Source organism: Callospermophilus lateralis, chromosome 4, assembly GCF_048772815.1.
Source record: "Callospermophilus lateralis isolate mCalLat2 chromosome 4, mCalLat2.hap1, whole genome shotgun sequence".
Classification (NCBI taxonomy): Eukaryota; Metazoa; Chordata; class Mammalia; order Rodentia; family Sciuridae; genus Callospermophilus; species Callospermophilus lateralis.
Window position 1 is genome coordinate 928,635 of NC_135308.1, and position 25,493 is coordinate 954,127.

Here is a 25,493-nt window from a genome sequence, read left to right on the forward strand (position 1 = left end):
AATCTTTTTTTTTTTTTTTTTTTTTTTAGAGAGAGAGGTGAGAGAGAGAGAGACAGAGAGAATTTTTAATATTTATTTTTTTTAGTTTTTTTTGGCAGACACAACATCTTTGTTTGTATGTGGTGCTGAGGATCGAACCCGGGCCTCCCGCATGCCAGGCGAGCGCGCTACCGCTTGAGCCACATCCCCAGCCCTCGGGAGTCAATCTAACAAAAGAGGTAAAAGACCTTTACATTGAAAACAACAGAAAATACACAGTTGATCAACAAATAAAGCACGAATCTCCAGGATATATAAAGAACTCAAAAAACTTGACACCAATAAAATAAATATCTCAGTCAATAAATGTGCTAAGGAACTGAACTTCTCAGGAGATGACACACAATTGATCAATAAATATATGACAAAAGTTTCAGCTTCTCTAATAATTTGAGATATGCAAATAAAAACTACTCTAAGATTTCATTTCACTCCAGTCAGAATGGCAATTATCAAGAATATAAGCAATGATAAGTGTTGGCAAGGATGTGGGGGAAAAGGTACACTCATACGTTGCTGGTGGGGCTGCAAATTGGTGCAACCGCTCTGGAAAGAAGTACGGAAATTCCTTGAAAAACTTGGAATGGAACTCCCATTTGACCCAGCTATCCCACTCCTTGGTTTATACCCAAAGAACTTAAAATTAGCATACTATAGTGAATCAGGCATATCAATGTTCATAGCAGCACAATTCACAATAGCTAAACTGTGGAACCAACCTAGATGCTCTTCAGTAGATGAATGGATAAAGAAACTGTAGTATATATACACAATAGAGTATTACTCAGCATTAAAAGAGAATAAAATCATGGCATTTGCAGGTAGTTATATGGACTTGGAGGATATCATGTTAAGTGAAGTAAGCCAATCTCCCAAAAACCAAAAGCTAAATGTTCTCTCTGATAAGTGGATGCTGATCCATAATGCAGGGTGGTGTGTTGGAAGAATAAAGGAACTTTGGTCAAAGGAGAAGGAGGGAGGAGGAGGGGGCATGAGGCAGGAAAGATGGTGGAATGAGACAGACATCATAATCCTAGGTCATGTATGACTTAGCATGTGGTGTGATTCTACATTGTGTACAACCAGAGAAGTGCAGAGTTGTGCTCCATTTGTGTACAATGAATCAAAATGTTTTCTACTGTCATGTATAACTCATTAGAACAAATTAAAAAAAATAGAAAAGACTGACCCATAAAGGTTCTTGCTGGGAGCACAGACACTTGTGAGCTCTTCTTCCAGGGGCTCCACGGAGCCAGCAAACCTGTCTGTTCCTCAGCAGTGGCGGGGAGGGGCCTAGACCTGGGGCGATGGCTGCTCTCAGACCAGATGAGTTCAGGACTCTCAGCAGCTTCTGGACCAGCCAGCAGAGCTCCACCAAGGGCCATGGTGGTGGCGAAACAAGGAGAACATGAAGCCCACAGGAGTCAGCATTAACTGCCCTGGCACCCAGCAACTGGGGACAGACTGAGGCTGAAGGGCACCTGGCACCTCATGCCTGCGGGGACAGTGCGTGTTCCTACCCCAACAATAATAGTCTGTGGTCTCATTCTTTTTCTGACTGGTGATCTAGCTCTTGTCACATGCACCTTTTAGTGGAGGGGCTATGGCAATTTGATCGACTCTGAAGAATGAGCCCCTGCTGGCTTCTGCAAGGCAGGTCTTGCCCCTGCCCCTCACCTTGTGGCCTTTCTTATCCTCAGATATAGAATAATCCCTCTAGCAGTGAAAAATCCCTCCTGCCATCCCCTCACAGAAGGACTTGGGGTGACAGCAGCTTGATCTGAAGTGTAGCATTGCCAGTCCACCCAGAGGGCCTGCTGCTTTGAGACCTGTGGGTTTTCTAAGCAAGTATGTGCCACTGAGCTAGATCCCCAATGCCTGGCATAATTTGTTCTGGGAATTGAACCCATGGCCTCAAGCATGCTGGGCATGTCCTCTACCTCAGAGCTATGACCTCAGCCTCTGAGCTGCATTTTTAGGAAGGTTTTTGACATTTCAAGATGTGATGCTTTGGCATGAGCCCCACCTAAATAGTACATCACTGTTGAGAGCCATGGTGGCTCGGTTATTTTGTGCCCAGCCAGACGGCGGCACATCACACCTGAACATGAGAGATTCAGCGGGACTGGGTGGAAGTTCCCATCATTGATCATGGTGCATGGATCTTACTTCTAGGGAGGAAATAGACCCAGGACTTTAAGAATTTGACCCATTGAACTGGGCTTGGAAGATAGAGCTAAGTTAAGGAACAAAATGGGACCAAATAGAAAATTCAAGGTGACCAAGGAAGAAGCAAGGTGAGATAAACAGGTTGTGATGCAGTAAACCATTTTAAGGTCTTTCTATTTTTGTAAAGCACAAATTCACGTGTCCATCCTCAGGTGTGCTGGGGACAGGAAGCAGCAAACTCTGGTCAGCCAAATCTTGCCCTTGCTCAGTGAGTCTTTAGGTGTCCGTCCTGGTGCGGGAAGCAGATCCTGAAGGGGTGTGGATGGGTCACACCGTTTCCTCACTGGGTCATGCTAACAGGGACACTCGCGACGAGCTGGGCTTCAGGTTGCTGTGCCGTTGCTATTCTTGCCATGCTGCAGAGTGTCTATTCTACAGGAGGACAAGTCTGTTTTATAACAAGACACATGTCCCTGTAAATCAAGCCTTGTAACAAGATTGTCATGCCATGGAATATTCTACCAGGGGCAAGCCTATTTTATAATAAAACACGTGTACTTGTAAATTAATGCTTACAATAAGAATCACTGTCACACACCAGAAGTCTGTGGCATTTCAGGTCTCTGAGGAATGTGGCGGATGACTCTGCCTCCGACTGGTGCCTGCAGAGCCACTGACACTAGTGCTCACTTGCTCTGTGCAGTCCACAGCTTGTGTGTGAAGCCTCTGTGCCGTCCTTCTGTCCATCTAGGACAGTGCTGTGTTCACCTAGTTTCTTGAGATCACCCTTGCACAATTTCTCAGTTTCTTTTTGGGATGGTTCCTGGCTCATGTTTTTTGCACCCTTGTGTGTTAGTGATTTTTCCACTGAGTGTCTCTCCAGAGTAAATACCTAAGCCCTCCAGTCAACCTGGTCAGTGTTTAGGACCTAACAAGGTTCTGCTGTTTTAAGAATACATGTGTCTGAGGAGAAGTATTTGCATTCTGACCTTAATAGCCATAGTTGTTTGCAACTGGCATTGTGCCCCTGTGGGCACGCATCACTCAGCTCCTTCGACTTTGGGGTCCAGTTGGCAGCCCACCCTCACGGCCTTTTCCGCACTGATCTTCACTGGTGTTTTAGTCAGTGTTTCTGCTGCTGTGATCAAAAGACCTGACAAAAACTCTTTTAGAGTGTAAGTTTATTTGGGGCTCTTCCTTTCAGAGATGTCAGTTCATGGTCTGCTGACTCCATAGCTTTAGGACCAAGGTAATGCAGAACATCAAGATGGGAGATTGCAGCAGAGGAGAGCAGCTCAGCACATGGCAACAGGAAGGAGAGGGGGAGAGAGAGAGAGAGCTCTGCTCGCCAGGGACCAAATATTTGCCCCAAGGGGTCCACCTTCTCCAGCCACATCCTGCTTGCCCATAGGCACCAGCAGTTAATCCTATCAGGGGATGAACATACTGATTAAGTTAAGCTTATCATAATCCAGTCGTTTTGCCTCTGAACTTTTCTTGCATTGCCTTTCACGTGAACTTTTGGGGGACACCTCCAACTTGGTAATTGCTTCACAAAGACAGGACAGGGTGTAGCTGTGTGGCTCGGTGGATTTTGAGTCTTGCTGTTTCCATAAACTCTTGCTGGGACACTTTAAATGGTCTTGTGTCATGCTTGTTCCCCAGGGTGCCCTTGAGCACAGTTTGAGAATGGTGACGTGGCGGGCTCCTTTATGTTCTCTCCCTGTTGGTTAGGTCCATGATGTTGAGCATGTGCTGGATGCTGAGCTGCTGACCCAGATGAATCCAACACAGCTGTGGCCCTGGAGCTGGAAGGGAGTCTGTGGCTGCAGCCAGGTTTCAGGGCTGTGCAGACAGGTCCACAGGGCAGTGTGGAGGGAGAGATGCCGCCAGCAGGGAGGAGCTGTGCAGCTGGTCACTGGAAGAGCTGCTGGCCGGCCATTTGTGCACCTTCTGAGGAATGTCCACTCAAGTCCTTTCCCACCTCCGGTTGGTGTTTCTATTGCGACTTGCAGGAATTCTTTGTACATGATCAGTCGTATTCTCCTCTCAGGCCTGTGGTTTGAACATATTTCTTTCCACTCTGGGCTGTCTTCTCATGAGGAGTTTTAATTGATCTTGGATTTAAATCCAGTGAGTCTTGATGTGTGTTTCTTCCCTGCCCTGCTGTCTGCAGAAAGACTGGACACAGTGCCCTGACTCCCAAGCCCTCTGCAGGCTATGAGGGTCCTCTCGTGTGGTTGGGGCCTGAGCCCACATGCTGTGTGCCTTCCTTCTGGTGTGTGTGGAGCAGAGGAGACCTGATGCCACTTAGTGGTGTGAGTGTGCACAGGCTCCTGAGCTCTGCTGTGCTCACCCAGGCACGGGCAGCCGCGGGGCAGACTCAGGGCCATCAGACAGGACGGCTGGCTGCATCAGTGCGTGCACACCCTCAGGATTGCGCCTGGCATGCAGGAAGCACTGAGTGTGTGCTGCCCATCTACCGTGTCTCATTCCAACTGGCCTGAAGTGTGTCTTGGTAAACTTCTTATCCAGTTCCTTGACTTCTGCTGCTAGGAGCTGTTGAGCAGGCAGCCGAGGGTGTGAATGACTGTGTGCGCCTCATACCACATGGGGAATTTTTAGGAAAGGGCTTATAAAGAGTTTTTAATGAAGTCACAGAAATTTTTTATTTTGGGAGATAAAAATAAAACCTCATGAAGAAAACCTACTGTACTACTGACAGATGAGAACGAAGGGAGGTTTAAGATGAGGATTCTTTGGTATAAGATGAAATGGTCGAGCCTGGCACAATGGCACAAGCCTGTAACTCCAGTGACTCAAAAGGCTGAGGCAGGAGGATCATGAGTTCAAGGCAAACCTCAGCAACATAATGAGAGCCTGGTTCAAAATAGATAAGAAGAAAGGGCTGGGGGTAGAACTCAGTGGTGGAGCACCCACAGATTCGATCCCAGTACCATGCATGTGCACGCGCGCGCACACACACACACACACACACACACACACACATTGTTCCAACAGAATTCATAGGCCCGAAGATGTCCATGTCTAAAGACGTAAGGAAATAATGTCTGGGACCCAGGCGGAGGTCTGGGCCTCGGTTTCTGGGAGAAGGCAGTGCCCTTTGCGGAACGCCAGAGTTGGCCTGCAGCTCAGGAGGGGAGCCTGGGCAGCTGCCCCTCTCTTGGAGCAGGGGTGGCTCCAGGCCAGACATGTGAGTGACCTCGCGTCTGTGGAAGGCCTGGCTCGTCTGGCAGGCTTCCCCTGAGTGCCCGCTGCTCCTGTCTGTGCCATCCGGCTGCTCGTGCCACGTCTGTTTCTGCTCTGCCCCACACTGTGGCACCTCTAAGAGGGGGAATTTGTTTCTCTTACGTCTCTGATTCCTGCGTGGGTTTTGCTCAGAGTAGCTGCTCAAGAAGTATCTGCAGGTGGGTACACTCACTCTGGTCTTCTGTTTCTGGTACAGTTGCCCTTTTAAGTGGGAAGTTCTTTGGAAAATAGTGTTGTCCATTTGCAGCGGGACCCAGGGCTGGTGTTGGTGGCCAGAGTCTTCTACTGGTTGGTCTGAGTGCACAGAGCACAAGGTCAGCGCTCAGACACTGTGGGTGTCCAGGCATTTAGGGTCAGTGTGACGGTGGAGGTGTTTTACATTCAGATCCCCTTGTGTCACATAGATCCTCAGTATGTCTCCTGACATTCCTGGGACTCCTATCCTCACTGGTTAGCTGGGGAATTGCAAATTAGAATTGCACAGTATGGTGCCTGGCGTGTGGGCCCTGCCCCTCCTGTGTCTTGCTGTTCCAGAACCCCTGCAGAGGAGGGCCAGGCCAACAGATGTTTGTGATGGTCCTTTTGGGATACGGCTATTGCTTCATGCAGTCTGCAAAGCATAACATTTGTGCCTGTTCCTACCCCACAGCTGCCCTGCCCCTCCTGTGTCTTGCTGTTCCAGAACCCCTGCAGAGGAGGGCCAGGCCAACAGATGTTTGTGATGGTCCTTTTGGGATACGGCTATTGCTTCATGCAGTCTGCAAAGCATAGCATTTGTGCCTGTTCCTACCCCACAGCAGAAAATCGTCTGTAGGGCTCCCAGAAGTGTGCATCTCAGAACAGATGACTGAACAGAGACTGAAGTCCTGAGGCTTGCCCAGTTTTGCCACCATCTGACCTTGGGCAGAGGACAGCTATGGTGAAGTGAGGTGGCTGATCAGGTGCTGGAGCCTGACTTGCTTATCCTTGTGAAACCCCAGGGCGCCCTGGCTTCATTTGTACTCAGTTAACCAAAACATCTCAGGATCCAACAAATGCCTTCAATCCAGGCAGGACCTTGGAGGGACCGTCAGTGAGGGCAGTTTCTTGTCACCCAGGCTCAGGAGCAAAGCACATGACCCCCTGGCAGGCTGCGTGCCTCAGGGACTAAGTGTGATAGATGACATGTACCTGGGCCTAATGAGCCACCATGGCACCAGGTTTGTGTCTTAGGTCACTGAGTATCTTCCCTGTAAGTGACCGATAGAGCTGGTAAATGAGAGCAGCATGCACAAATGCACCTGCTGCTTCCCAGGCACAGTCACCCGTGATCATCGTAACAGCAAAGAGCAGCTGGTAGGCTGTCCCTCAACACAAGTGCTTCCTGTTTCTGTGTGTCTAAGTGTGCGAGCTGAAGCAGAACAGGTGCTAAATGTTTCAGACCTACTTCCAAATAAATCTTAAGAGGGAAGCAAAGCAAATATTTGCAAAGCACTTTATAGTTTGAAAGTGTTTCCATATTTGGGTCTTGATAGCATGTGTGCCAGAGCTGGCCTCATGTCTTACTGGTCTCAGGCTGAGCCACACTGTGTGGGTCACAGGTGACAGCGGAAGAGATCTCTTAGGGGCTCAAGGTCGGAGCCTGCTGCGACCCTCACTCTGTGCTGCATGGCCGGCGTCCTCTCATGCTTTGCAGGGTTGATGGCTGGCTCAGGGATGAATGAGTCTGGACGTCATGCCTAGGCTCTGCCTAAGACCTGTGGACAAGTTTCTTAATCTCTCAGAACCTTCGATTCTGTAACTGGGAAACAGCAGCCTGTCAGGACTCAGTGGAACATACTCTCCCTCTTCCCCAGGGGTTGCAACCCAGTGGGATAAGTGGAGAAAGGACTTTAGAGATAGAGATGCTCATGTTTTGAAGGAGAGCAGAGCAGTTAAATAGATAGATGTAAGCTTTCTTATGTTTTGACAAATGAAATCTAAAAAATCCAACCCATTTGAGAACAGAGCACCCATGAAGGCAGAATATTTTACCTTTGTTAATGACCTTAAAAAATGGTGTTTGGCAACAGAAAATGTTAAAGGTCACTCTTGTCTCTGGCCTTTTGATGCTCTTGTTCCCCTGTGTCCCTTGTTGCGGGGGGTATATGTTCTTTATGGACAAGAACCATGACAGGTACCCATCTACTCCTGGAGAAACCCCTTCTGGTGTTTTTCTCTCTGAGAAAAACCCCAAAGAGGAGGCTTCTCGGGAGACACAGGCTGCCTGGGGGTCAGGGAAGGACCCCGGAGCCCAGAGCACTCTGCCCCATGTGCACAGGGGCACGTTGCCAAGGGGCCTCCTAAGCTGCCTGGCTCTGAGGGCTGTCTGCAGCGGCACCTGGACGTCTGACTGCCTCCACCAGGTGGCTCCCAGTTGTTACCTGGTCTTACACAATGCATACACTTAATTTCTTACAAAGAAAGAGTGTGCAACTAAAGCAGACTGAGCCCACGTGCCAGGAGTCAGGGCTCTGTCTCCAAGCTCGCTGCCACAGCCAGCCATGCTGCCAAGCTGGTCTGGAGAAGGGCCGAAGGAGGGGGCGAGACCTGGGGAACACACCTGGCACCACCGCCTGCTGATTGTGGCAGGTGTCAGTAGTGTGGCCTGTGCAACCTGCAGGATCCACAGGAGGCAGCTTGCCGTGATGTAGCAAGGGAGTGGTGAGGTCAGTTCAAGTTCTGAGTTTTTCTGTGGAACCAAGCCATGTCCCTGTCCTTTCCTATTGTTCCAGACGCCTCTGTGCCATTCCTCCTACTCCGTGCCATTCCTCCAGTCGGAGGCTGGTCTGTAACAGGTGCCTGCCCTGGAGGGACCACCAGGATGCAGAGGGCTCAGAATGAGCTGGTCATTCCTGCTGGGGGTCGGTGGCCATGGGGTGGTCCACCATCCCAGTGTTTTCTGAGGTTGGGGAGGTGTGTGAGGAGCCAGGCTCTTGGGTCTGGTTTCACGTCTGCAGGGGCCAGTTAAGGGTATGGTGGCTCCCTCAGCCCTGCTTCCTGTGGAAGGTCCGATTCCTCCATGGTGTGGAGTCAAACCGAGCAGCCCTGAAGACCCTGGACTCCCAGCGTCCATTTTCCAGTGCTTCTGGCTGAACTCTCACTTCTGTGGTTGCCCTGGAAACGCAAGAAGCAAACAGGATGGTTACTCATCCTGGCCCACGCAGCTTGTGGGACTGTGCTGTTGCCCTGAATTCTGGACTCGGTGCTCTGTGAGGTGCAGGGCAGTCGGTCCAGGTGGGGGGTGAGCCCATGAGCACACCTGCTGCTGCTGTGGCTGGCGGCACCTCAGGGCTCTGCTCCACCCTGGTGTCCTTCAGCTACAGTAAGGAGATGCTGAGAATCATCGTCACTTCTCAGTTCTCTAGTGGGGGTCTTTGCTTTACATGTGTTGTCTACAGAGAACTGAGGGTATCTTAAAGGAATGGGAGCTTCTCTGTAGTTTTGGGGTTCCACTGGAAAAACTTCCGTGGCCCTGGCCATGGCTTCCAAGTCATGGGCTCTTTTCACATGCGCTGGCTCTGACTCAGAGCTCTGTGAGTTACTTTCCCATGGTCTTCACAGTCCCACACGCTGGCACATTACTCACATGCTTTCACGTGGAAGGCATCCCCCCAACATCCCTGTCTGCCAGCACCATTCAGTATTCAAACCAGGGAAGAGGTCCCCAGCCTCCCTCAGATGCAAAATAGAATTTTGTGAATATGTACATTTAAAGTGCAATGGATTTCAGCTTCAGGTCACAAACCTGGAAGAACCAGTGTCTGTAAGCGGAAGCCCTGAGAGTCTCTTGGCAAAGTGGACGATTTCATTCTTTTCTCCAGGGCTCTGCCTAGTCCTCGGCCTGAAGTTCTTTTTCCCTGAACTATTTGTTAGCTGGCTAACTCAGGTCATTAGCTGTGCATTTCATAGGAAGGACAGGAAACGTGATCCCTCCCTCTTGGTTCTGCGTTTCTCTAGCAGCCGCTGCCCGTGACGAAGCCTGCTGGTGCCTCTGTTGCTGTAGTGTGGCGTGGCCTCTCCTTACCTGCCACCTGGATGCCAGGGCATGCAGACTCTGCTCTCCTGTGTCCCCGTCCCCGAGTGCAGGCCGCACAGGGCTCACTCCCTGCCTGCCACCCACCACCAGGGACTGCGTACTTTTGAGGTGCTGTGGCTTCTGTGCTGCGCCTCTTTTCCAGCGGCTTCCCAGGCTGGTGCTCCTGTCTCCTCCAGGCCCTGTGGGGGAACCCCACCCTGCGGTCCCAGGTCAGGTCCCAGGCCCTGTGTTCCTCGTTCTTGTGACCATCGGCTTTGCTGTCACCTCTGAAGCAGCTCCCTATTGATGTCCTTCATGTGTGGCCTCAGCTCGTCCTCCTGAGAGCTTGTTTCTGGCTTTCTGAGGTGGAAGGCAGCCTCACTCTACACGCAGACGCTGGCCTCAGCCTGCGCCACTCCTGCTTCCATGGCAGCCATGGGCCCCGCCCCGCCGGGCCTGGACCCTTGCCCCCGCCCACCTGGTGTGCACATGCGGTCCTGCTGGCAGGCTCAGGGTGCACCCTCTTTCCCTGGTCGGGGCTCTCTCCATCGATCCTCACTGCTGCTTCGCTCCCTCCGCTGAACTCTGCTCTCCCAGCTCCATGGCTGTCACTGAGCCCTACTCATTTCTGACACCAGATGCCCCTGCGTTTCTGCACCCGTTTTTTTCTGCCCCCACATGCCTACCCGTGGCTTCCTGTCCCACCCTGGGCTTCTCTCTGAGCTCCTGGAATCACACGAGGGCCCAGCCCTCCATGGTGGCTTTCGTTCTCATTGTGACGTCCCATTGTGGAGTGGCCTCAGTCTTGTGGGGTGAAGACCCTGCAGGCAGCACAGCCCGTGAGCTTCCCCTGCCAGGGACATTGGGAAGCAACAGATGGCATGTGAGATCGCCCTCAAAGTGTCCAGAGGAGTTTAACTGTTTGAGGGTGAGTCAGATTTGGTTGATCATAATAAAAGGCTGACGTGTCTTGGCATTCTGGGATTCAGAATAAAGGCTTGCCAGGTCCCAGCTGACCTCTCGGCAGAGCAGTGCTGGGGGAGATCTCCTGCCAGCGAGCTGTTCTTGTGATGTAAAAATTAAGTTTTTATCTGTAGCCCTTCTATTCTCACACTTTTTACAATGAGAATTATTATTTACATGCAAGGAAAAAAGGCTTTCAAGTGTGGCGTAATGAGCATTAAGCATGCACGTGAGTTTCCCAGAATCTCTGCAGGCCCCTCTCGGTGGGCCCTTCCTGCCCCCGGCTGACCCGGGTGCCTGCGAGCATTACCCCAGCTCATCTCTGCAGGTGAATTTTGTCTTTCGCCAAACTTCAGCAACCTGGGCCACCGAGCTCCTGGGCTCACTCTCTCTCCTGTGGCCGATGGTGTGGCTCCTCCTTTCATTGTTGGGAGGGTCCCCATTTTCCTACTGCGTCTGACACTGGCCATCTGGGTGCCCATGTCTGCAGCCCCTGGGAGTCATTCTTCCCAGGCCTTTGTATGAAGTCACTGGACCCCAGCCTCATGCTGAGCACCTGCTCTCTGCCTCCTGCAGCAGGAATCCCCACGCCTGGTGTTTTTGGAGCTGTCTGCTCAGGTTGTCCCCCTCCCATTGCTGATGCCCGTAGGCAGCCTTCTGCTTTGCTAGCTTCTCCTTGGAAGACTTTGAAACCTGTCCAGGAAGGTACAGGACATGCTTGTGTCTCAGGCACATTTGTGTGTTAACTATGATTGACTCTAAATGCCAACATCTGAGCCTAGGGGACCCAGGCCAGTTAGCCTTTCTTGGCTTTGGCTTTGGGGGAAGGGCCATCGTACTGCTTGTGATGACGCGGTACGGTCGCTCTTCATCCTGACTGCACAGAGAGCGGGCTTTGGGCAGCTCGAGCTTGGTGCCTGGCTGTGCAGTGGAGTTGGAGTGGAGAACAAAGCCTGTCTGTCAGCCCTTTACATCCCAGTTCTAGCAGTGCACTTGAGCTCCGCAGGTGTCACCTCGCTGCACAGCCATGGTTTCAGGACAGACTGGTGTCTTTGTGCTAGCAATCACCATTGCCTGCAGCGCCATGTCTTATTGTTTTGGGGGAGTTGTGGGAAGTCAGCGGGAGTTATTTTGGCCCAGGTCTCCCTCTAGCAATCATCTACTGATAGTTGTCTTGGAGAGATTTCCAAGAACCAGAGCCCCAAGAATAGCAGTCTCTTGTGCTCCTCTAAGTCTACTCCTCCACTACCCAAGGATTTTATGTGGATACATCTCAGCCAGCATGGTGTATTTCTTAGGAGACTCATGTCTGTCACCCAGTGATGCTGGAGCTAGGGGACTGTGCATCATCACCTGATGATACTGGGATATTGGGGGACTGTGCATCATCACTAAGTGATGCTGGGTGCTGGGAGACTGCCATCACCTGGGAATGCTGGGGTACTGGGGGACTGTGCATCATCACTTAGTGATGCTGGGGTGTTGGAGGAATGCACAGTCATCACCTGGTGATGCAGGGTGCTGAGGGGCTGTGCATCATTACCAGGTGATGCTGAGGGACTTTGCATCGTCACTGGAATGCTGGAGTGGTAGGAAACTATGTCATCACCTGATGATGCCATGGTGCTAGGGACTGCACAGTGATCACCTGGTAGTGCTGGGGGACTGTACATCATCACTTGATGATGATGCTGGGGTACTGGGGGACTGTGTGTCATCAGCTGGTGATGCTGAGGCTGGGGAACTGTGCATTGTCACCTGGTGATCCTGGGGTGCTGGGGGACTATGTATCATCACCTTATGATGCTGCAGTGCTGGAAGACTGCACAATTGTCACCCAGCACTGCTGAGTATTGGAGGAGCCACACTTGGTAAAGCAAGTTCCTAACGTGTGATTCAAGTTGTCTGTGACAGCCGACTCAGGAAGTCATCTGTCTCCGTCTGTAGACTAGCAGTGTGTTCCGCATTTGAGTGCGTCTGGCTGTAATGACTGGGGAAACAGAATGTCTAAACCGAATCAGGAGGGTCAGTGAAGCTGGTTCCCCTGGTCTGGCACCTGCTTGGTACTGGAATTGGTATCTAGAAACCTTCTCTCCCAGACCCTAAAGTGGATTCTATTGCCAATCTGTTCAGTATAGCAACCTCAAAGACGGAAGGTGACTTAGTAAATGGGGGAGGAGTACATATTACCTTAGATATGTTTCTATTTGGGCAATGTGAAAAACTTGGATGTTAATAGGTGGACATGGTAGCACACACCTCTGATCCCAGCAATTCAGACGGCTAAGACAGGAGGATCACAAGTCTGATCACACGTTTGCCAGCCTCAGCAATTTAGTGAGACCCTCTCTCAAAATAAAAAATAAAAGGTGGGGATACAGCTCCGAGGTAAAATGCTCTGGGTTCAACGCCCAGTACCAAAAAAAAAAAAAAAAAAAAAAAATAGATTCTAATATTTAAAACACCATTTGGTTCCATTCCCAGATTTCCAAGGGATCTCCATGCTGCTTTCCATATTGGTTGCACCAATTTGCAGTCCCACCAGCAATGTGTGAGTGTGCCTTTTCCCCCACATCCTCACCAGCACTTATTGTTGTTTGTCTTCATAATGGCTGCCATTCTGACTGGAGTGAGATGGTATCTTAGGGTGGTTTTGATTTGCATTTCTCTAACTGCTAGAGATGATGAGCATTTTTTCATATATTTGTTGATTGATTGTCCTCTTCTGTAAAGTGTCTGTTCAGGTCCTTGGCCCATTTATTGATTGGGTTATTTGTTTTTTTCAGTGTTTAGCTTTTTGAGTTGTTTATATGTCCTAGAGACTAGTGCTCTATCTGATGTGTGAGGGGCAAAAATTTGCTCCCAGGATGTAGGTTTTCTGTTCACCTCACAGATTGTTTCTTTTGCTGAGAAGAAACTTTTTAGTTTGATTCTTGGTTTTAATCCTTGTGCTATAGGAGTCTTATTAAGGAAGTTGGGGCCTAATCCCACATGATGAACATTAGGCCTACTTTTTCTTCTATTAGAGTCTTCTGGTATAATTCCTAGGTCCTTGGTATATATATTTCTTCTCAGAGTCTCTGGTACAATTCCTAGGTCCTTGATCCATTTTGAGTTAAGTTTTGTGCAGAGTGAGAGATAGGGGTTTAATTTCATTTTGTTGCATGTGGATCTCCAGTTTTCCCAGCACCATTTGTTGAAGATGCTATCCTTTCTCCAGTGCATGTTTTTGGCACCTTTGTCTAATATAAGATAATTTTGATTTTGTGGGTTAGTCTTTGTGTCCTTTATTCTGTACCATTGGTCTACCAGTCTGTTGTGGTGCCAAATACCATGCTGTGTTTGTTACTATTGCTCTGTAGTATAGTTTAATGTCTGGCATAGTGATGCCACCTGCTTCACTCTTCCTGCTAAGGATTGCTTTATCTATTCTGGGTCTCTTATTTTTCCAGATGAATTTAATTTAATTTTATTTTAGAAATGTAGACACCTGTTTTTTCTATTTCTATAAGGAATGCCATTGGGATTTTGATCAGAATTGCATTAAATCTGTAAAGTGCTTTTGGTAGTGTGGTCATTTTGATAATATTAATTCTGCCTATCCAAGAACAAGGGAGATCTTTCCATCTTCTAAGATCTTCTTTGATTTCTTTCTTTAGGGTTCTGTAGTTTTCCTTGTATAGATCTTTCACCTCTTTTTTTAAAGTTGATTCCCATGTATCTTATTTTTATTTTTTGAGGTTACTGTAAATGGGGTAGTTTTTCTCATCTCCTTCTCAGAGGATTTCTCACTGATCTACAGAAAAATGCCTTTGATTTATGGGTGACCATTTGACCCAGCTATCGCTCTCCTCAGTCTGACCCAAAGGACTTAAAATCAGCCTACTACAGGGACACAGCCACATCAATGTTTATAGCAGCTCAATTCTCAATAGCTAGACTGTGGAACCAACCTAGATGCCCTTCAGTAGATGAATGGATAAAAAAAATGTGGCATATATACACAATGGAATTTTATTCAGCAATAAAAGAGAGTAAAATCATGGCATTTGTAGGTAAGTGGATGGTGTTGGAGAAGATAATGATAAGTGAAGTTAGCCAATCCCCCCCAAAACAAATGCCAATTGTTTTCTCTGATATAAGGAGGCTAATTCATAGTGGGGTAGGGAGGGGGAGCATGGGAGGAATAGATGAACCTAGATAGGGCAGAGGGGTGGGAGGGGAAGGGAGAGGGCAGGGCCTTAGCAAGGGTGGTGTGATGTGATAGTCATCATTATCCAGAGTACATGTATGAAGACATGAATTGGCATCAACATACTTTATATACAACCAGAGATATGGAAAATTGTGCTGCATATGTGTAATAAGAGTTGTAATGCATTCCGCTGTCATTTTTTTAAAAAAATCAATAGAAAAATAACTGAAAATAAAACACCATTTGGTAGAAGTGGGTCACACTTATATGAAGTTCTCTGGTTTTTGTAAAGTGTTTTTTTTTTTTTTACTTTAAGAAGTTAAAATCTAACTGTAGTTATTTGATAGGAGCATTTCCTGTTGGATATCAATGAGATTTTATAGTTTTGCTACTGAATATTTTATTTGTGGATGGTCTTTCTAATTAACAATATTCCTATTCCCTATAACTGAAACCAAGTCCCCTTGTTGGTTTAATAGTTGTTTTTTTGTTTGTTTGTCTGTCTTAGTTGGCATGGGCAGACCTTACCGTTTCCACCAGATACGCCAGCTGTCTGAACCGCTGCTGCCCAGGCCTGTGCTCCTCTGTGTGAGCTGCCGGAGTGCTCCTCCCCAGAGGCAGAGGCACTGTGGGAGGCCGGGAAGGCACTGGGTGCGCCCCACTGGCTCCTCAGACATGGCCATTCGCATAGGGCGAGAGAGTGGTTCTGCTGAACTCAGGCCTCCCTGGTCCATGACACCCTTTATTGGGGTGGTCTTATTGTAGGGAAGATAGGCAAGGCACGGAAGGCAGCAGGAGATCCAAAGTATGAAGTTTATTTGGCTGCAGCCAGGCTCAGGGTACAGCTTCTGCTGTAATGAATCAATCCCCTGAACCCCGAGTTCAGGGAGTCTCAGAGTTTTATACCCAGCATGTAGGGCGGGGGCTCAGAAGTCCACAGTCTGCAGAAGTTCACGTAAAAGCAGCTTTTTCTCTCACTGTTCTGGGCAAGTTAACCCTTCAAGGACCACACCTGAGAAGGGGGAGCTTCTTCTCCTCTCTTTCCTCCCCTGCCAGCTGTTACCATGGAGCCCAATTGGTAAGTTTGCTTATTTTAGAAATGTAGACACCTCTGTGAAGCCCTAGCTCAAGGCCAGAGGCCTGGCTTACACATTTCTACAAACTACTATATTAGACACATGTTTGTGAAAAACTAGTAAGGGTGTGCCCAGCACCTGGAGTGCTGATTTCTTTCCAGCCAGTGGCCAAGTAAAACAGGGCAACATGAAAATTGGAAGTTTATCTACATTGAACTTTTTGCAGAGACTCTTTTGCTGACAGTCCTAAAATCAGCCATGGTGAAGATTTCTGGAGAAGCCCGTTAAGACTTCTCTGTGGAGAAAGGGGGTGCCACTACAGTATCAGCACAAGTAGAAATGCCTAGCAAGCTGTGCATGTGTCTCCCTGGAGGGTCAGTGCTTCAAGTGTGGACGATACAGATTACTGAGGAAGAGAGGAAATCTCCTTTCTCTGGCCGTCATCCAGGGACCCACAGGAACCCCTGCCCTTCCCTTGTGTACTGGCCTTGGACAGAAGTGGGGAACCCCACTGTTAGTTACCTGGCACCAGACTCAGGAGGAAACCAGCCACATAATCATTGAACTGTGTCCTGAGGTCTCCAGGCCCCAGGGAACCCTAGTCTTGCTCCAGGCCAGCGGAGCTCTCGTAGGAGGCAAGAGCATCTCTGGTAGCATCGAGTCTTCCTGGCCAGCAGCTTCTGTTACCCCCGGGTACAGGTGGAGGCTGTGAGCCCTCCTCTAAACACCTGTGCTTGCCTTTGGGGTCATTGATGTTTGTTTGGAGACCAGAGGTCTTGGGTCCAGGTGTCACTTGGGGAAACAGGGTCTGACTGCCGGATGGGCCCCTGCTTCTGCAGCGGTGCTCTGAGCAGAGCTGCAAGACTGCTGTCTGGAGCCTGTGGCTGCACACCAAGGCCGTAGCTGGGTGGGAGTGCAGAGCACAGCTTGCACCCAAGCTCAGGTGGCTGCCAGTGAGACGCCTTCTCTGCGTGAGCAGAGTCTCAGTGAGTTCCCAACTGAGAGAAAGGTCAGACCTTGCTACCCATAGAGATCCCAAAGATGGGTCTTTGCAGGAGGTATAGGTACTTCAGAGTCTCCTGGAAGAAACCTACTCAGCGTCCTCCAAGGAAGGCTGGGATGCAGCCCAGCGGCAGGGCACTCGCCTCGTGTGCTCAAGGCCTTGGCTCACTCCCCAGCACTGCACAGAAATAAAAGCATCCTGAGGACCCGGATCTCTGTGCGTCCAGGGAACCCTCAGTTGGCTGTGCCGCTGTCGTAGTGTTCAGTTTCCAGCCTGGGTTGTTGATGGTCAGAGAGATCTGCAGTGAAATGAAGAAAACCCTAAGGATGGGTTAAGTGCCCTTGGCAGAGGTCTACCTGGACATTAATGTGCTGGTTTTACACCATTCCCAGAGTTTCTCTGTGGAACTGCCACAGACCTGGAGTCTACCTGAGGGTGACAGGGCTTCCTGTGCACCAGGACCATGATCCAATCACCAGCTGCGGCATCTCAGCAGAGGGGCACAGCAGAAGAGACCCACGCACGTGATGGACCAGTGGACCGTGTGTGCCTCATGGACGGGTTGACTTGGAACACGCGTCAGGACGCGGATTCGTAGACCCCAGTTTTGTGAAAAAGTCAGAGTTCAAGTCAGCTCTGCTTGGAAGTATGCTTTTAGTCTTCATGTTTTAGACTGAAAAATCATTTCCTATCACTTTACATGATAAATGAATCAAAATGTTCAAATAACTCATTAGAAAAAATTTTTAATTTACAAATGCTGTTTAAATATTTAGAACATTTGAATGGTTTTACTTGATGTTTTCCCTTTTTATTATCAAATCACCTGATTTTCAGTGAAAGGCAATATAGATTTTAAGACACTGAGCCAGTACAGGAACTGGCAAAGAGGTTGGCAGGAGCATCCCACGCTCCTCCCAGGAAGAGCCATCTGACACCCTGTGCATAGCTCGGTGGTCACAAGTACGCTGGAAAATGCTGGCCAGCTGTGGTGTGCACGTGTGTAAGGGAGCATTTGGTTTATTGGATTTTCATATGGTGAATAAGTTGATGACACATGAAAGTCAGTGCTGTGCCCCACAGGAAGGCTTCTCCATCCCAGTAGATACCATGCCTTAAAAAGCCTAAGTATAAAAGGAGAGAAAATTTGAAACTCGGAGTTCCATTCTTACATCTCTCCTGGGTTTCACCCTCTACCTCAAAAATTCAAGTACATGTGTGCATAGACACATGCACACAAACACACACATACACAGACACGGAAACACATACATAGGCACATGTGCAGGCACATAACACACACATTTGTGTATGCATGTGTGCACACATAAGCACATACACATAGATCTACATATACATGCACTTGTGTAAACGTGACTATACACCGAAACACATGTATACACGTGCAAATGTCTACACACATATACACTACGTATAGGCACGCACACACGTACCTATGTGCGTGTTCACTCATGTACACACATGCATGTATACGGATGTGCATATAAACAGGTGCACACGTGCTTGAGTGTGAGTGCAGCCAGGGTTGCTGGGTCTGCAGCAGAGCCCAGCCCTGCGAAAGCTGGTGTGCACCTGCAGTCAGTCTCCTCAGACCTGCCTCTCGCTGTGGCTTCTCCAGGGGGCTTCTTTGTCTTGGTCTCTGGGGGGGTCGACCTTATCATCAAGTGGCTCTTTCTGCATGGCCAGGGGTGTTTATTTAAGGATTTGTTTTTGAACTTTTATGCTTAAGGAACGGGGCATCTTTTGAATCCTGGGTTCATGCTCACTCTTTCCTTGGGGCTCTGGGCCTGCGGTTCCCTTGTCTTTGCCGTGATTCTCCTGGATGGGGACAGTGCAGGGCACGTGGTGTGGCGTTTCCAGAGACCTGGGGCTTAATGACTGGGCATGGGGGCTGGGCTCGGTCCCCAGGGCCTCTGGGGTGGGGGGTGCCTCCCTGATGGGCGTCTTCTGACGGAATGTGCTTGAGCCAGCCTCACCTTCAGGGCTTCTTGGTGCCAACCGAGTCAGAGTCGGTGTGTCCTCAGAGGTGACCTCAGCCTCTCCTTGCCAGGGCCTCTGGTCCCTTCCTGGGTGCTGCCTGCTCCACTTGCTGTGCTCCCACGGTCGTTCTCTTCTGCGCTTTGCTCTGCAGGCGCAGAGGGTGCCTCCCTCCTGTGAGCTGCTTTCCTGGTCTCATCGTCCTCTGAGCGCCCTGGGGTCTCCTCCAGTGGCTGGTCGAGTCTTGGCCCACGAGTGGCGTGGCAGCGCCTGGCTGCACGTCTTCTGCGCTGCTGTGATGGCCGTGGACATCTTCCTCTGCAGTTTCCTTCCTGCCTCCCTCGTCATGCCCTTGACCCTGCTCCGCTTGAGCAGGCTCTCTGGAGACAGCAGGCGTGCTGGGGACGGTTGTCCCTGGCCTGTGACACGGGGTCCTGAGTGGATGTCGGCCGGCACGTTCTGCCACCTTGTTGCTGCGTCTTGGTCACCCAGATGTCCTGCTGCTGCGTCTCCTCTTGTTTGTGCTTCTCGGTCTCTCTGTGAGCTGCAGGGTGGAATTCCTTCTCCCTGGGTTCTGTGTGGCCGTAATGTCCACCTGTCTGTCCACGTCTCTCCAGGCACTTCTGGGTGGCCAAGCAGAGCTGGCGGTACCACAGTCTCCACCCCCAGGTCAACGGTGGCTCACGAACAAATGTCCTTTGCTGGTTACTTGCCACTGTGGACTTTGGGGAGGGTGATTTCAGTGTTCCCCTCATTTTGTGGTGACCACAAGAGGGGTGCCCCACCTGGGCCTCTCTTGGTTCTCTCTGGAACCCAGTGACAGGGCTGCATTTCCTTCAGCAGCCTGGAGAGCACTTTCTGAACAAAAAGTCTCATGCCCTCTCCTGGTGTTTCTTATTGTAATATTTATCCTTTTCCAGCCAGTCCTTTGATGAAATCTTAATGTTGAACTTTCTCAAACTTTTCATGCAGAAAGGTGTTTTTGGAAATAGAACATTTATTGATTATAAAGGACTCTTTACATGTGAAATGTTGAGTAGGTCACTGGTTCTGGAGCCAGTGACCAAGATACCAGAGAAGACCCCGAGGCGTTCTTGAGTTCAGGACCGAGTGTGTGCTCGCCTGCCGCAGCCGCAGTGCTCAGGGCAGCGCGAAGCCCTGCAGGTCCCAAGACTCCTGAGCGTGACAGTTGAACTTCTCTTTTACTGCTCTGCTCCAGAGTGAGCACAAATCTGAATTCTCCCCGAGGTCCCAGGCCTGTTTCAACCGAAGAAGCCACTACAGAACCCTGTGATTCACAGCTGACCTAAGGGCTGTGGAGGTGACCCAATGCCCCTGGGCTCAGAAGGGGCTGTGTGGGAGATGGGCCCTGTCTTTTTTTTTTTTTTATGTTCCTAATGTTTATTGGTCCCCTGTGTGCCTGTACCCAGCTGGATAAAAAGGTCACTATTAACCAGATCCCATGTAGGGGATGAGGACGTGGAAAGCCTGGGCCTGGTTGACCAGCCCTCCCCCATACGCTGGAGTTTGGAAGGGCAGGTCCCGCCCTTCCTGGGTCAGCACAGAGCACCCCGGTAGGGGCCCAGATGGAATCCCAGGACCCAGGCTAGTTGTGCTTGGAGAAATATTCCTGGCTGTCGTCCGCCTTGGGCTTGATTGTTCACTGCCAGACTTGCAGCCAGTGGGACAGACTTCCCCATGCTCATCTGGGCACTGAGGCCGGGACTGGCCACAAAGCCTCACCCACAGAGCGCCCCACGGGCAGATCACTGACGGTGACCTGGCGAAGGACTCCCTTGCCATCAGTGACCGAGAGGCCCCTGTGGGCAATGCCCTCACCACCTTTCAGCGCACCATGGTTATGGGACAAGCTTCTGGTCACGTCGGCAAGCAGGGGGATATTCAGGGGCCCAAGCCTCCCTGCTTCCACGGGGGTTGATCCAGGCCAAGTGGGTGAGCGGAGAGTCGGCGGAGACACCCAGCACCTGGCAGCCCAGCTTGCTCACGTCCTCAGCACGCTCGCTGGAAGTGGTGATCTCTGTGGGGCACACAGAAGTGAGGTCCAGTGGGTAGAAAAGAGGACCATGCGCTTCCCTGTGTCGCCAGAGAGCTTGACCCCCTTGAAGGCCCTGTCCCCCCGCGGTGGCAGTGAAGTCAGGGCGGGCTTTCTGATGTGGTGTGGCCAGGGGCTGAGGCGCACAAGCAAGAGAAGTCACCTGGAAGGACACACAGCCACTCGGGTTCTCAAAGCCAAGTGTGAGTGTCCCTTGCGCTTAGAAGGCGGACGCCTGGGCCAAGTGCTCTGGTGGGTGTGCTGTCCCTGTGCAGTGAGTGCAAGGCTCTGGCCACATTCCGGGGACCTGCTGGGCCCTTACCTGGGCCTCAAGCCCCATCCATCTAAGTCAGCCGATGCCCTTGTCCCTTGTAGACACCAGCCCCAGGGATGGTAGATGAGGCTGTGGTTGAGGGGTGTGGTTACGGTTTAATAAGAGGTGTCCCCAAAACTTATATGTGACGTGGTGCAAGAATTTTCAGAAGTGAGAGGATTAGATTTGACCTGATCAGTGGATCATTCACTGCTAAGGATTACCTGGTGGTAACCGTGGCAGGTGGGGTGTGGCTGGAGGAGGTGGGTCTCTGGGGCCATGCCTTTGGGGTTTGTATCTTGTCCTGGCGAGCAGCACTGTCTCTCTGCCTCCCAGTGCCATGTCCTGAGCTGCTCTGCTCTGCCATGCCTTTCCTCTAAGGGAAAGAGCATCCTCTAAGATGTCCTGCTCCTCTGAGCCCAGAGCCACGGGGTGGCAGCCATCTGTGGACTGAGACCTCTGAAACCACAAGCCCCAAATAAATGTTCCCTCTTCTATGTTGTTCTCATTGGGTCTTTTGGTCAGAGCAGGTGGAGGGTGAGGCCAGCCCAGCACCTTGCTGGTCAGGCCCCAGGCTCCTCAGCTGTCACTGTGATGACCCCAGACCATGCTCTCCAGACAGGATCTCTCCGGCTGGCATTCAAAGAACTTTCATCGTGGTCCTTTGGCCTCGTCGGTGATTGAAGGGGGAGAGATCTTGTTGAGATAGCCCTATTAAACTCTCTTAACTAGATGTATGCTGAGAAAATTGTGTGCAAGAAATGGACAATTCACTATTAAAAGAGAGCCAGCTTTGAAAGGGCCTGGATTCTAGTAGGAAAACATTCAGTGTGACCTTCCTCAGCAGACTCACAGGATGGTCCCACACAGCACTGAGCTGATCCCTGGAGTCACAGTGGGTCTCCCTTCCTGGGCTGGGTGCCGAGGCCTATGGGGGACTGATATGGGACATGGAGCCTGGGCCCAGTGACCAGGACATGGCCCAAAGTCCTAAGTCAGTTCCCATCTCTGAAAGGGACAGGAAAGAAGGGATGAGAGACATGAGGAGCTGCCACCCAGCTGATGGGCAGGAGGGCCTGAGGGCTGGTGAACGGGCAGCCAGGTGGAGTTGGACGTGGTCCTGGGAGGGATGGGCCTTTCCCATGTGCAGGGCCTGGTGCAGGTGGAGGCTGTGCACCCCATGTCTGAAGAGCTATGAGGACAATCAAGTCAGCCACTGTTCAGGGCCTTCCGCACCCCACCGTGACAAAGGCCCTTTGCTAGCCCGTGATGCGGGCACCTCACTGATGTCTGAAGAGCTATGAGGACAATCATGGCAGCCACCGTTCAGTGACAGGCCTCCGCACCCCACCGTGACAAAGGCCCCTTTGCTAGCCCGTGATGCGGGCACCTCACTGATGTCTGAGCCCCAGGGTGGTGGTCCGGCGTGGAACGAGGCACGGGTGGGCTGCAAGCCACCAGCAGGGGCTTCTCTTTCCACCTTCGCTGGCCTCATCCAAATGGCAACCTGTTTCCTACGGGTGCCCAGCCCACATTCACACTCCCCTGTCCCCTCCCGGGGCTGCACCTCGGGCCAGGGCTCTGGAGGGACTTCCCAAAGGCAGTCTCAGGGCTTCCTAGCCACCCCTCACGTGGTGGTGGCTGAGGGCCTATCATCAGAACACACATCGTGTTGCATGGGGACATCCAGTCGCAGGGACAACGCTCCCTCTATGGCTCCTGCAGCCGAGGCCCTGCCACAGCTCACGTTTGGAGCCACTGTTACTGGCAGTGTGAAGTGGGCGATCTGGCTTATCTGACACCTCGTGGCCCCAGTCCCTACAGGGGCTTCTCTCAGGGCTCCTCCGTGTGGGGTGCAGGGCTCTGGCTGCAGTGTCCTCGTGCAGAGTGGCAGGTGGGAGCGTCCGTGCAGCGCCCTGCCCACTGCTGCATGACAGACCTTCTTGACGTCTGATCTGGAGCAGCCCTCCTCACCAGCACCTCCACTGTGCAGGGTCAGCTGGGCCCGGGGGCTCTTCTGACCCGCGTAGTGTCCTGGGCCACTGCTCCCAGGGGTGTCTGGCGGTTCCTGGAGGCTCTGGGGCCTCCTCCGCGGGCTCCAGTGTAAGGGTGCACACGGGTCACCTGAGGTGGTGGGGGTGGTTGTTCTGTCGCCGCGGCAGCAGTACGGGAGCTCTCTCCCCTGGTCCACTTGTGTCAAGTGAAGCCTTTTGTTCTGCATGCTGCCTGGTCACACGTCCCTGCCTGGGTCTTCTAGTCTTGTGCTACCTCCCCTCCACACCATTGCTTCATCCCCACGATGGCACCTGGCACTAGGTACGAGATACATGTCTGACTGCGTCCATTTTGTGGTTTCCACGCCACCAAAGCAAAGCCTCCGTTTTCTAAAGAGTTTTCTGCATGAGCCCACATCCCCTAGGACCCTCCCTGCGTGAGAACAGACTGGGGCTTCCACACCACGGCCAGGGCTGCAGGCTTGTGCGGCCACTGGCAGACACAAGGGATCCTTGGGTGCTTAATCATCATTTTGCTCTTCTGATTTTGTCTCTTATCTTCAAAAATTTGATAAGATACAGTGATGTTTCATTATGGACTTAATTTGCATTGGGGGATTATTGTTATTGGCAGAGTAGTAGGCAAGCTGCAGCTCTTCAAGTGTGTCGGTGATCTGGTTGACTTGGAGCGTCCACTGCTGTGGAGTAGAAGTAGAAGTCCACCAGCAGACCTAGAACCACCAGGGAGGGCTGACTGTGCAGAGCTCATGCTGTGCTTTGGGGTCAGACATGGTGCAGAGTCATTTCACTCTCTCAGGCATGTTGAGTAGCCCAGGAGCTTTCCCTGATGCCAGTTGGACATTGTGCTGGCAAGGCTCCTTGCCCCGGTGCAGCCTTATAGCTCAGTGGTCACGTCAGTCACTGTCACAGGTTCGTGCACTTAGCCTTAATGAAAAGTGAATATGGCATCATGATCAAAGATCACCAGCCGGGCTGTGGCTGCCTGCAGGGGCACGGAGGGGGATCTCTGGATGATGACTGTGCCCTGCCTGGGTGCTGGTTGTGAGTTGCACACAGGACACAGTGGGCAGTGCCCTGTGCACCTGGTGCTGTGCTGCAGTTGACTGGGATGCACCCAGGGAGCTAAGGACCACTTCAGAACCAAACATTCATGGCACATCTGAGAGGAGCTTGTGGCATAGTGGTCTGGACTGCTGACCTCATCACACGGTGGAAGCTGGCGGGCTTCCACACCCACCAGTGTCCCCTACACAGCGGGAGGAGTCCTCCCCAAGTGCTGTCTTCAGGAATGCCCAGAATGCACCCCTTAGCAAGGTCCTGAGAGTATTTGGCACCCCTATTATGGAACACCCCAGGTATAGGCCTCAGCACAGGTCCAGCTTGTCTGGACGGTCCTCTCCTCAAGCTGAAGTGTGGTCATCTAGACATGAATTCCTGGGAACGTGCTGTGCTCTCTTGCAGCCAGCAGAATCGGAACTCGCTTCCAGTGGAGACCCATGGTAGGAGGCTGCCAGCCATGACACCAGGCTCCACGAGTCGCCGTGGTGTCCATTCAGCTCCCGGGGCTGTGGGTGTGCCGTCTCCTTGCAGCTCTAAGGTGTTGCCTCCCAGGTGCTGCCTCTGCAGGAGGCAGGAAGATGACCTCTGGACTGCCGTGCTTGCTCTCTGGTACCTTCGGCGGGTAGGAGGCAGGCTCGTTCACTCCTGCCTGTTGGGACTTGCAGGTCAGGGCCTGTTTACCAGCAGCCTTGGTCGCAGGCATCCTGGCCTGCTTTGTTATACCCCAGAAGGAGACCTGTGTCCTCAGTTGCCTTCCATGCTGAAGGGACGAAGCCTGCTGGCCCCCAGGAGACCCTCATGAGTGAGTGTTGCAGGGACAAGCCCATCCAGACTGAGATGCTTCCGAGTATCCTGCCCACAGGGGCAGGGAGGCCTCCTGAGAGCTGGCTGGCTCTGTGGCCCAAGTCTTCCAGCTGTCACAGAGCCTCTGCACGTGGGAGGAACTGACTGGTTTGTAACTGAAGTTCTTTGTGATCACAGAGGTGAGGTTTTTGGTTAAATTTGAGCCGGACAACATAAGAATTTGTGCTCCTCTGATTTTGTGGCTAGGGCATTTTAAAGAGTCCCTGTGTAGCAGTGGGGACGGAATACACTGTTTCCTACGTGGCTGGTGATGAGGCACCATGTGCTGGTGGACAGCGCCCACCCAGGTGGCGGCACAGTTCAGCCACCATTGGTGTCTGCGAGCAGGATGTGACAGCTCTGCCAGGCTGCAGCTGGCTTTGTTCTAACAGAAGGATCAGTGAGGCAGGACCCTGTTCTGTCTTACCATTTGTCACAGTGTCAAAACCTTAGGCAGGATA

The 25,493-nt window shown here is 51.3% G+C and overlaps 1 protein-coding gene and 1 pseudogene across 1 annotated transcript in view; one reads left to right on the top strand and one right to left on the bottom strand.

The window, feature by feature from the left end:
- Dlgap2 (DLG associated protein 2) overlaps positions 1–25,493 on the top strand; it is a gene marked incomplete at its 5' end in the record, with an annotated part of 498,702 nt that overhangs the window by 59,433 nt on the left and 413,776 nt on the right. The window lies entirely within an intron of this gene.
- On the bottom strand, positions 20,356–24,892 carry LOC143641657 (peroxiredoxin-2 pseudogene; annotated as a pseudogene).